Raw genomic sequence first — 12524 nt, forward strand, 5'->3', positions numbered from 1 at the left:
AAAAAACAGAGAAAATAAATGAGACAAAAATCTAGTTCTTTAAAAAAAATCAGTAAAATTAACAAACCTCTTGCTAGACCAACAAAGAAAAAAAAGAGAGGATACAAGGATACAAACTATAAGCTTCAGGAATGGATACCAAGTTTGGGGATATCACTACAGACCCCACAGACATGAACCGGATAATGAGCAAATGGTGCAAACAACTCTACACATAGAAATTCAACAGCTTATGTGAAACAGACCAACTCCTCAAAAAGCACAAACTACCAACATTCAGCCAGGACAAAATAGATAATTTGGATAGCTCTATAATTATTAGGGGAATTGAATGTGTAGTTTTAAAATGCCAAAAGAAAGTTGGAATTTTAAATTTTCAGATGCAGAGAATTACCAAATTTTTAAAGAATGAACACCAATTCTACATAATCTCTGGAAAATAGTGGAGAAGAGAACACTTCCAAATTCATTTTAAGGGGCCAGTATTATCCTGATAGCAAAACCAGACAACGACAATACAAAAAAAGAAATAACCAATGCCGCTCATGAACATAGACACAAAATCTTCAACAAAAGAAAGCAAATAGAATCCAGCAATATATTAAAGAATTACAAACCATGACCAAGTGAAGTTTATTCCAAGCATGTAAGACTAGCTCCACATTTGGAAGTAAATCAGTGTGATCCACTGTGCTAACAGGCTGTAGAAGAAAACTCACACAATTGCATCAATTGGGACACAAAGAAAGCATTTGGAAATTTTTACCACCTGTTCATAATTTTTAAAAAACTCAGCAAACTAGGATTAGAGTGTCACTTCATCATCTACAAAAAACCTATAGCCAATTTTAGGCTTAATGGTGATAACTGAATGTTTTCCCCTAACATTTGGAGCAATTACAAGTGTCCACTCTCACCACTCTTCAACATAATGAAGTTCTAGCCAGGGCAATAAGGCAAGAGAACTAGAAGATATACAGACGAGAAATGAAGAAATATTTGCACACACCATAGTAGTCTATGTATAAAATCTCAAGGAATCTACAACAAAAACCCAAGAACTAATAACAGTGAGTTCAGCAAGGTCTGAGGATTTAGATCGACACATAAACATCAATCATTTCTCAACCTTACATCTGATTAGGTGAGAATATCAAAAATATATAAGGAATTCAACCAACTTAACAGCAAGAAAACAATTCAATTAAAAATGAGCAAAGGATCTGAACAGTTCTCAAATGAAGAGATATGAATAGCCAACAGATATATGAAAAATGCTCAACATCTCTAAGAATCAGGAAAATGCAAATTAAAGCCACAATGAGATATAATCTCACACCTGTTGGAATCACTGTTATCAAAAAGACAAAAGATAACAAGTGTTGATGAAGATGTAGATAAAAAGGGAACACTTGTACACTGTTAATGGGAATGTAAATTAGTACAGCTGTTAAAAAAATAGTATGGGGGTTCCTCAAAAACTAAAAATAGAATTACCATATTATCTGGCAATTCCACTTCTGGGTATATATCCAAAGGAACTGACATTGATTTGCTGAAGAGTTATATTCACTCCCACATTTATTTCAGCATTATTCCCAATAGCGAAGATATGGAAGCAAACTAACTGTCTATCAATGGATGAATGGATAGAGAAAATGTGTATATACACAATGGAATACAATACAGCCTTTAAAAGGAAGGAATTTTTGTCATTCATGACAATGTGGATATAACTAGTGGGGCATTATGCTAAGTGAAAGAAGACAGGCACAGAAAGACAAATATTGTATGACCTCACTTATATCTGGAATCTTAAAAAGCTGGTCTCATAGAAAAAGTATAAAGGTGGTTACCAGGGGCTATGGGTAGGTGGGGAGGAGCAGGGATGGGGCCAGCAGGAGATGTTGACAGAAGGGCATGAAGTTTCAGTAAGACTGGAGGAATACGTTTTAGTGACCTATTGTACTTCATGGTAACCATGGTTTGTTCTCCTTGGGAAGAGTGGGGACGGGTCCCTGAAGCACCAAGTCACTGAAACTTCAATTTATTGTAAGGGCAAATTCAAAAGTTGGAAATCAGAGATGAACCAATGTGGATCTTCCAGTGTTGACTCAATATGGGGCAAACATTTTCCCAAGAAAGAGATAGAGGGGAGAAAGCCAGAGTGGAAGGATTACCCCGAGGGCTCTAGGCACAGGGGTGTCCTGGGGATTGTGAGAATTAAAATGTAAACTCCTCACCTAGGTGACAACGGCACGTGGGTGCGAAATTTCAGGCATGATTTTTTTTCCCATCCAGCTCCCAGACTGAGAGAGACTCATTTTAATGCCCTCTGCTGTTACCAACATACGGAACCTCTCGAGGCAACTCTTTCATGGAGTGGGAAGCCATTCGATGCCTCAGCTTTATGCTGAGATTCAATTGATTTAGTCTTCACCATGAAGTTCTTAAATCCAAGGCCCCGAAGTTCCTAGAACTACCAGATCCCTCAGAGCATTCACCCTGGCTTCATGCTTCCTAATCTCATGGAATTTCTCTAATGCTACAGGAAACACAGCCATGCACTTAAACAGATGTCTGTTTTTACCAAGAATTTTCAATCATAGCCAGAAACATACCGGGTTCACTGTTTTTCCAGGAGTGGATGTCCACCTTAGAGTTTTCAGGAGGCTTCAAAACATGGCAACCTGAACTCCCTAGCCTCCAGTGGCAAATTCTTTCCTTACATTTATGACAGTTTTTGCCTTATGTGTTGTGAGGAGCAGTCAAGTTCTGGAGACAGAAATCCGGAAGCACACACTGTCAGGGTCCCTGTTCCTTCCCCTAGGTCGTATCCATGAACCATCCCTTCACTGCTGCCTTGGGAGAGGGGAAGGTGTTCGGGCTGAGGATGAGATCAAACCAAAGTTTAACCACACCTCAGCATTCTATGACTTCACATCGCTGAGTCCATAAGAGAACCAGGACCCTCCAGACCCAGAAAATACTTGGGTGGATCCAAGATGGCCTGGTTGAGCCAAGATGGCCGAATAGGAACAGCTTCGGTCTACAGCTCCCAGCATGAGTGATGCAGAAGACAGGTGATTTCTGCATTTCCATCTGAGGTACCGGGTTCATCTCACTAGGGAGTGCCAGACAGTGGGTGTAGGACAGTGGGTGCAGCACACCGTGTGTGAGCCGAAGCAGGGCGAGGCATTGCCTCACTGGAGAAGTGCAAGGGGTCAGGGAGTTCCCTTTCCTAGTCAAAGAAAGGGGTGACAGATGGCACCTGGAAAATCAGGTCACTCCCACCCTAATACTGCGCTTTTCCAATGGGCTTAAAAAACAGCACACCAGGAGATTATATCCTGCACCTGGCTCAGAGGGTCCTACGCCCACGGAGTCTTGCTGATTGCTATTACAGCAGTCTGAGATCAAACTGCAAGGTGGCAGCAAGGCTGGGGGAGGGGCGCCTGCCATTGCCCAGGCTTGATTAGGTAAACAAAGCAGCTGGGAAGCTCAAACTGCGTGGAGCCCACCACAGCTCAAGGAGGCCTGCCGGCCTCTGTAGACTCCACCTCTGGGGGCAGGGCACAGACAAACAAAAAGACAGCAGTTACCTCTGCAGACTTAAATGTCCCTGTCTGACAGCTTTGAAGAGAGTAGTGGTTTTCCCAACATGCAGCTGGAGATCTGAGAATGGGCAGACTGCCTCCTCAAGTTGGTCCTTGACCCCTGAGCAGCCTAACTGGGAGGCACCCCCCAGTAGGGGCAGACTGACACCTCACACAGCCGGGTACTCCTCTGAGACAAAACTTCCAGAGGAATGATCAGGCAGCAGCATTTGCGGTTCACCAAGATCTGCTGTTCTACAACCACCGCTGCTGATACCCAGGCAAGCAGGGTCTGGAGTGGACCTCTAGCAAACTCCAACAGACCTGCAGCTGAGGGTCCTGTCTGTTAGAAGGAAAACTAACAAACAGAAAGGACATCCACACCAAAAACCCTTCTGTACATCACCATCATCAAAGACCAAAAGTAGACAAAACCACAAAGATGGGGAAAAAACAGAGCAGAAAAACTGGAAACTCTAAAAAGCAGAGCGCTTCTCCTCCTCCAAAGGAACACAGCTCCTCACCAGCAACAGAACAAAGTGGACAGAGAATGACTTTGATGAGCTGAGAGAAGAAGGCTTCAGACGATCAAACTACTCCGAGCTACAGGAGGAAATTCAAACCAATGGCAAAGAAGTTAAAAACTTTGAAAAAAAAATTAGACGAATGGATAACTAGAATAATCAATGCAGAGAAGTCCTTAAAGGAGCTGATGGAGCTGAAAGCCAAGGCTTGAGAACTACGTGAAGAATGCAGAAGCCTCAGGAGCTGATGTGATCAACTGGAAGAAAGGGTATCAGTGATGGAAGATGAAATTAATGAAATGAAGTGAGAAGGGAAGTTTAGAGAAAAAGGAATAAAAAGAAATGAACAAAGCCTCCGAGAAATATGGGACTATGTGAAAAGACCAAATCTACATCTGATTGGTGTACCTGAAAGTGACGGGGAGAATGGAACCAAGTTGGAAAACACTCTGCAGGGTATTTTCCAGGAGAACTTCCCCAATCTAGCAAGGCAGGCCAACTTTCAGATTCAGGAAATACAGAGAACGCCACAAAGATACTCCTCGAGAAGAGCAACTCCAAGACACATAATTGTCAGATTCACCAAAGTTGAAATGAAGGAAAAAATGTTAAGGGCAGCCAGAGAGAAAGGTCGAGTTACCCACAAAGGGAAGCCTGTCAGACTAACAGTGGATCTCTCGGCAGAAACTCCACAAGCCAGAAGAGAGTGGGGGCCAATATTCAACATTCTTAAAGAAAAGAATTTTCAACCCAGAATTTCATATCCAGCCAAACTAAGCTTCATAAGTGAAGGAGAAATAAAATACTTTACAGACAAGCAAATGCTGAGAGATTTTGTCACTACCAGGCCTGCCCTAAAAGAGCTCCTGAAGGAAGCGCTAAACATGGAAAGGAACGACCGGTACTAGCCACTGCAAAAACATGCCAAAATATAAAGACCATCAAGGCTAGGAATAAACTGCATCAACTAACGAGCAAAATAATCAGCTAACATCATAATGACAGGACCAAATACACACATAATAATATTAACTTTAAATGTAAATGGGCTAAATGCTCCAATTAAAAGACACAGACTGGCAAATTGGATAAAGAGTCAAGACCCATCAGTGTGCTGTATTCAGGAAACCCATCTCACGTGCAGAGACACACATAGGCTCAAAATAAAGGGATGGAGGAAGATCTACCAAGCAAATGGAAAACAAAAAAAGGCAGGGGTTGCAATCCTAGTCTCTGATAAAACAGACTTTAGACCAACAAAGATCAAAAGAGACAAAGAGGCCATTACATAATGGTAAAGGGATCAATTCAACAAGAAGAGCTAACTATCCTAAATATATATGCACCCAATACAGGAGCACCCAGATTCATAAAGCAAGTCCTTAGTGACCTACAAAGAGACTTAGACTCCCACACAATAATAATGGGAGACTTTAACACCCCACTGTCAACATTAGACAGATCAACGAGACAGAAAGTCAACAAGGATACCCAGGAATTGAACTCAGCTCTGCACCAAGCAGACCTAATAGACATCTACAGAACTCTCCACCCCAAATCAACAGAATATACATTTTTTTCAGCACCACACCACACCTATTCCAAAATTGACCACATAGTTGGAAGTAAAGCACTCCTCAGTAAATGTAAAAGAACAGAAATTATAACAAACTGTCTCTCAGACCACAGTGCATCAAACTAGAACTCAGGACTAAGAAACTCACTCAAAACCGCTCAACTATATGGAAACTGAACAACCTGCTCCTGAATGACTACTGGGTACATAACAAAATGAAGGCAGAAATAAAGATGTTCTTTGAAACCAAGGAGAACAAAGACACAACATACCAGAATCTCTGGGACACATTCAAAGCAGTGTGTAGAGGGAAATTTATAGCACTAAATGCCCACAAGAGAAAGCAGGAAGGATCCAAAATTGACACCCTAACATCACAATTAAAAGAACTAGAAAAGCAAGAGCAAACACATTCAAAAGCTAGCAGAAGGCAAGAAATAACTAAAATCAGAGCAGAACTGAAGGAAATAGAGACACAAAAAACCCTTCAAAAAATTAATGAATCCAGGAGCCGGTTTTTTGAAAAGATCAACAAAATCGATAGACTGCTAGCAAGACTAATAAAGGAGAAAAGAGAGAAGAATCAAATAGACGCAATAAAAAATGATAAAGGGGATATCACCACCGATCCCACAGAAATACAAACTACCATCAGAGAATACTACAAACACCTCTACGCAAATAAACTAGAAAATCTAGAAGAAATGGATAAATTCCTCAACACATACACCCTCCCAAGACTAAACCAGGAAGAAGTTGAATCTCTGAATAGACCAATAACAGGCTCTGAAATTGTGGCAATAATCAATAGCTTACCAATCAAAAAAAGTCCAGGACCAGATGGATTCACAGCCGAATTCTACCAGAGGTACAAGGAGGAGCTGGTACCATTCCTTCTGAAATTATTCCAATCAATAGAAAAAGAGGGAATCCTCCCTAACTCATTTTATGAGGCCAGCATCATCCTGATACCAAAGCCTGGCAGAGACACAACCAAAAAAGAGAATTTTTGGCCAATATCCTTGATGAACATTGATGCAAAAATCCTCAATAAAATACTGGCAAACCGAATCCAGCAGCACATCAAAAAGCTTATCCACCATGATCAAGTGGGCTTCATCCCTGGGATGCAAGGCTGGTTCAACATACACAAATCAATAGATGTAATCCAGCATATAAACAGAACCAAAGACAAAACCCACATGATTATCTCAATAGATGCAGAAAAGGCCTTTGACAAAATTCAACAATGCTTCATGCTAAAAACTCTCAATAAATTAGGCATTGATGATGGGACATATCTCAAAATAATAAGAGCTATCTATGACAAACCCACAGCCAATATCATACTGAATGAGCAAAAACTGGAAGCATTCCCTTTGAAAACTGGCACAAGACAGGGATGCCCTCTCTCACCACTCCTATTCAACATAGTTTTGGAAGTTCTGGCCAGGGCAATTAGGCAGGAGAAGGAAATAAAGTGTATTCAGTTAGGAAAAGAGGAGGTCAAATTGTCCCTGTTTGCAGATGACATGATTGTGTATCTAGAAAACCCCATTGTCTCAGCCCAAAATCTCCTTAAGCTGATAAGCAACTTCAGCAAAGTCTCGGGATAGAAAATCAATGTACAAAAATCACAAGCATTGTTATACACCAATAACAAACAGAGAGCCAAATCATGAGTGAACTCCCATTCACAATTGCTTCAAAGAGAATAAAATACCTAGGAATCCAACTTACAAGAGATGTGAAGGACCTCTTCAAGGAGAACTACAAACCACTGCTCAAGGAAATAAAAGAGGATACAAACAAATGGAAGAACATTCCATGCTCATGGGTAGGAAGAATCAATATCATGAAAATGGCCACACTGCCCAAGGTAATTTATAGATTCAATGCCATCCCCATCAAGCTACCAATGCCTTTCTTCACAGAATTGGAAAAAACTAAAGTTCATATGGAACCAAAAAAGAGCCTGCATTGCCAAGTCAATCCTAACCCAAAAGAACAAAGCCAGAGGCATCACGGTACCTGACTTCAAACTATACTACAAGGCTACAGTAACCAAAACAGTATGGTACTGGTACCAAAACAGAGATACAGATCAATGGAACAGAACAGAGCCCTCAGAAATAATGCCGCATATCTACAACCATCTGATCTTTGACAAACCTGACAAAAACAAGCAATGGGGAAAGGATTCCCTATTTAATAAATGGTGCTGGGAAAACTGGCCTGGCTAGCCATATGGAGAAAGCTGAAACTAGATCCCTTCCTTACACCTTATACAAAAATTAATTCAAGATGGATTAAAGACTTAAATGTTAGACCTAAAACCATAATAACCCTAGAAGAAAACCCAGGCAATACCATTCAGGACATAGGCATGGGCAAGGACTTCATGTCTAAAACACCAAAAGCAATGGCAACAAAAGCCAAAATTGACAAATGGGATCTAATTAAACTAAAGAGCTTCTGCACAGCAAAAGAAACTACCATCAGAGTGAACAGGCAACCTACAAAATGGGAGAAAATTTTCACAACCTACTCATCTGACAAAGGGCTAATATCCAGACTCTACAATGAACTCAAACAAATTTACAAGAAAAAAACAAACAACCCCCTCAAAAAGTGGGCAAAGGATATGAACAGACACTTCTCAAAAGAAGACATTTATGCAGCCAAAAAACACATGAAAAAATGCTCATCATCACTGGCCATCAGAGAAATGCAAATCAAAACCACAATGAGATACCATCTCACACCAGTCAGAATGGCGATCATTAAAAAGTCAGGAAACAACAGGTGCTGGAGAGGATGTGGAGAAATAGGAACACTTTTACACTGTTGGTGGGACTGTAAACTAGTTCAACCATTGTGGAAGTCACTGTGGCAATTCCTCAGGGATCTAGAACTAGAAATACCATTTGACCCAGCAATCCCATTACTGGGTATATACCCAAAGTATATACCCAGTATATACTGGGTATATCATGCTGCTATAAATCATGCTGCTATAAAGACACATGCACACGTATGTTTATTGTGGCACTATTCACAATAGCAAAGACTTGGAACCAACCCAAATGTCCAACAACGATAGACTGGATTAAGAAAATGTGGCACATATAAACCATGGAATACTATGCAGCCATAAAAAATGAAGAGTTCATGTCCTTTGTAGGGACATAGATGAAACTGGAAACCATTATTCTCAGCAAACTATCGCAAGGACAAAAAACCAAACACCACATGTTCTCACTCATAGGTGGGAATTGAACAATGAGAACACATGGACACAGGAAGGGGAACATCACACTCCGGGGACTGTTGTGGTGTGGGGGGAGGGGGGAGGGATAGCATTAGGAGATATACCTAATGCTAAATGACGAGTTAATGGGTGCAGCACACCAACATGGCACATGTATACATATGTAACAAACCTGCACATTGTGCACATGTACCCTAAAAAGTGTAATAATAAAATAAAAAAATAAGTAATATAACAATGTTGACAAAGATGTTAAGAAAAAACAATTTTGAACAGTCAGAGTTCAAAATTGGTAGAGTCATTATGAAAACTGGGAGGGAGGTTATTTAAAAATTTAAAAAAACAACCTACCCTACAGTGCAGCAATTCCACTTCTGTGTGTGTAACTGAAGGGAATAAAAGCAGCATCTTGAAGAATTATCTGCCCCCCGCCCCACGCCATGGTCACTGAAACAATATTCACAATTGCCAAGGTATAAAGACAAGCTAAATGTTTGTGGATGCTGAATGGATAAAGAAAATATGATATAAATAGACAATAAAATATTACTCAGCCATACAAAAGAATGAAATTGGCCAGGTGTGGTGGCTCACGCCTGTAATCCCAGCACTTTGGGAGGCTGAGACAGGCAGATCACCTGAGGTCAGGAGTTCGAGACCAGTCTGGCCAATATGGTGAAACCCCATCTCTACCAAAAATACAAAAATTAGCCAGGCGTAGTAGCATGTGCCTGTAATCCCAGCTACTCAGGAGGCTGAGGCAGGAGAATTGTTTGAACCCAGGAGGCGGAGGTTGCAGTGAGCTGAGATCATGCCACTGCACTCCAGCCTGGGCAACAGAGCGAGACAGTCTTAAAAAAAAAAAAAAAAAAGTGAAATCCTGTTATTTCAACAGGATATGTTGATATATGATACACACATATATATTCATGTGACATATGATATACACACATATATATATACATATGCACACATACATACATACATACATATAAATGACACATTCCAGGTAAGCTTCATACTAAAAAAGAGAAAATTATAAAATGATAATATTATAACTGTATTACAGTTGGGCACTGGGGAATATAGCGTTTAAATGACCAACCTCAGTTCATACTAAAAAAAATAAAATTTTGAAGTAAAATAACTAGATTATCTTATATTTGGGCAGATGCTTAGTGTTTGGAGAAAATTACTGAGTATAAATTTCTGTAGACTCCCATTAGAAACCTCTGAAGCATACGAAATCATAAAGCAGAACACACAATATCTGTTTACAGGACTTCTGGGATTTCTGAACCAAACACCATCACCACGCCTCTCGCACACTTCAGACACGATGCAAAAAAGGAAATTAGAAAATATTTCGCACAGAGTTCCTCAAACATAGGCAGGTGAAGCATGTTCCCAAAATCAGTGGCCCAGCAAGCAGTGAGAACCATACAGGCCTTTACTCGCCAGGAGGAGGACTCTGATTTTCACTGTGACCTTTTTAAAGGAAGATCACTAAACAGGAAGCGGAGTCTGTAGAAGGTTTAAGAGAATGAGACAGAAGACGCTCCTGAAGGCAGCAAGAGAAAGACCCCCCAGGCTCTCAGAAGCGCCCTTGCCCGCTTTACCTGCTTGGCGGCGCCTCCTGCGGCCAGTTCCTCGGAGCATCCACCTGTGCAGGGCCCGCGTCCTCCCCTCCCCGCGCCAGCCTGAAGCCCCCGGGCAGCCTCGGTTTCTCCTTTTCTTCTGGATCTCCAGGGACTGCGCGGCACCTGGGGTCCTCTGGCGGGGAATGAATGAGTGAGTGAATGAATGAATGAGGAACAGGGTGGCCATCTGGGTCTCAGTGTCTGTCTGGGGGCGGGGTGGGGGGCGTCCCCTGATGGGTCCGGCTCATCAGCGCCACCCCTGGGGGCTTCCCGTGGGGGTGGCACAGGGCAGGGCCCCCCCATCTCAGGGCTGCTTCCTGTGGGGAGGGTCCCCGAGAAGCGGAGCGTGGGCTGGTTTTTAGGGGGTAACCCAAGAAGGTTCCGCCAGCCCCCGGTCGGTTCTGGGAACCCCCGGGCTTGAGGAACCTGCCCGGCACCGCCCTGGAACCCGGGCCTGCAGCCTCCTCGGGGCCTCGTCTCCTTCCTCCCAGGGAAGCTGTGGGGCAGGGACCAGGTGGACGGCGGGTGGGACCCGACTCCCTCCCATCCCCTCACGGTGGGGTCGCGGCTCTGGGGGCTCCTGGGGCCGCTGCCGGACCCTCAGCTCTGTCGCCGGGGGGCCGCAGTCTCGGGGCGGCACAGATGGGGCGGCTCCAAGGCTTCAGCCACAGACATTGGTTTCCTCTGTTGGGGGCGCGGAGGCCCAAGGTCAGGGAGTCTCAGGGTTTGCTCCCTTCCCAGGCCCCTCCTGGGCTGGGGGCGGGTGTCTCCTGCGCCCCCTCGGGCCGCCCTCTGCGGGTCTGTCTCCTCTCCCCATGCGGATCCCAGTGAGTCGGGATCAGGCCCACCCTGGGGATTTCATTTAAACTGAATGACCTGTTCAATGGCCCCACCTTCAAATCAGGCCCCGTCCTGAGGGATTGGGGACCAGGCCTTCCACGCAGTGTGGGGCACACACTTTAGCCTGTCACACAGGATTCCCTGGGCCCCTAAGTACTGCAGCCAGGGTGGCTCTGGAACTGGGTGTGGCAGAGAAGGGGGTTGTGTCTGTTTCGCGGAGTCCCTGCTGGAGACGTTTCCGGCACTTCTTGATAGTGACTTTAATCCTCAAGGCAGCTGCGTGTTTTTCATGTCACAGGCACAGAGGAGTTAAGTATGAATAACTTGCCCGGAATGGCACAGCTGGCAGTGCAGGGATCAGATTAGCCAAGAAGGAATTAAGTCAGGGGTCTTGACCTTGGCCTGAGAACCGTATAAGTGAGACACTGGGAGAACTGCGGAGCTCTGATGCCGCCTGGAGAACCATCCTGTGGGGGAGTGAGTTGGGGGGTACTAAAGGGTGTGAGCTTTCCTTCTGAGGTGATGAAACGTTCTATAACTGATTATGGTGACGGGTGCACAGCGCTGTGAATACACTAAAAGCATTGAATTGTATACCTTAAGCGGGCGAATTGTGTGGCATATGAATTATATCTCAATAAAGCTGTTACCAAAAAAAAGAAGAGGTGTCAGAGAGGTTGGGGAGCAGTGAAGCCATGGTTTTACTGATGGACAGAGAGTTCTGGTGAGATCAAAGCATTGGAGAAAGAGAGCTAGAAAAAGGAGGGTGGCTGGAAGCGGGGTGCATGGGACAGACCCCAGTGGAGTGCCCTGCTGAGAACAAGGTCACAGATATCACCACAGGGATGAGAGGTGGGGAAGGATCATTTACTTGTGTGTGGAAATCACTAAGAATTAACCTAGAAATTGTGTTGGAAAAAGTAGTCACGAGCCAGAAGCTAAAATCATGAAGAAATTGGGAAGAGGTTGGCAAGGCATACCAGACAGCACATAATGGAAACAGAGATGAAGGCTCTGGAGAAGACAGAGTGGGATGGGCTGGCGGTGAGGGGAAGACATTACCCATCCTCTGGGACC

At 43.5% G+C, this 12524-nt stretch overlaps 1 protein-coding gene across 3 annotated transcripts in view; it reads left to right on the top strand.

The window, feature by feature from the left end:
* Positions 1–12524, top strand: part of NADSYN1 (NAD synthetase 1) — a 93314-nt gene that overhangs the window by 55562 nt on the left and 25228 nt on the right. The window lies entirely within an intron of this gene.

This window comes from Pan paniscus, chromosome 9 (assembly GCF_029289425.2).
Source record: "Pan paniscus chromosome 9, NHGRI_mPanPan1-v2.0_pri, whole genome shotgun sequence".
Taxonomy (NCBI): Eukaryota; Metazoa; Chordata; class Mammalia; order Primates; family Hominidae; genus Pan; species Pan paniscus.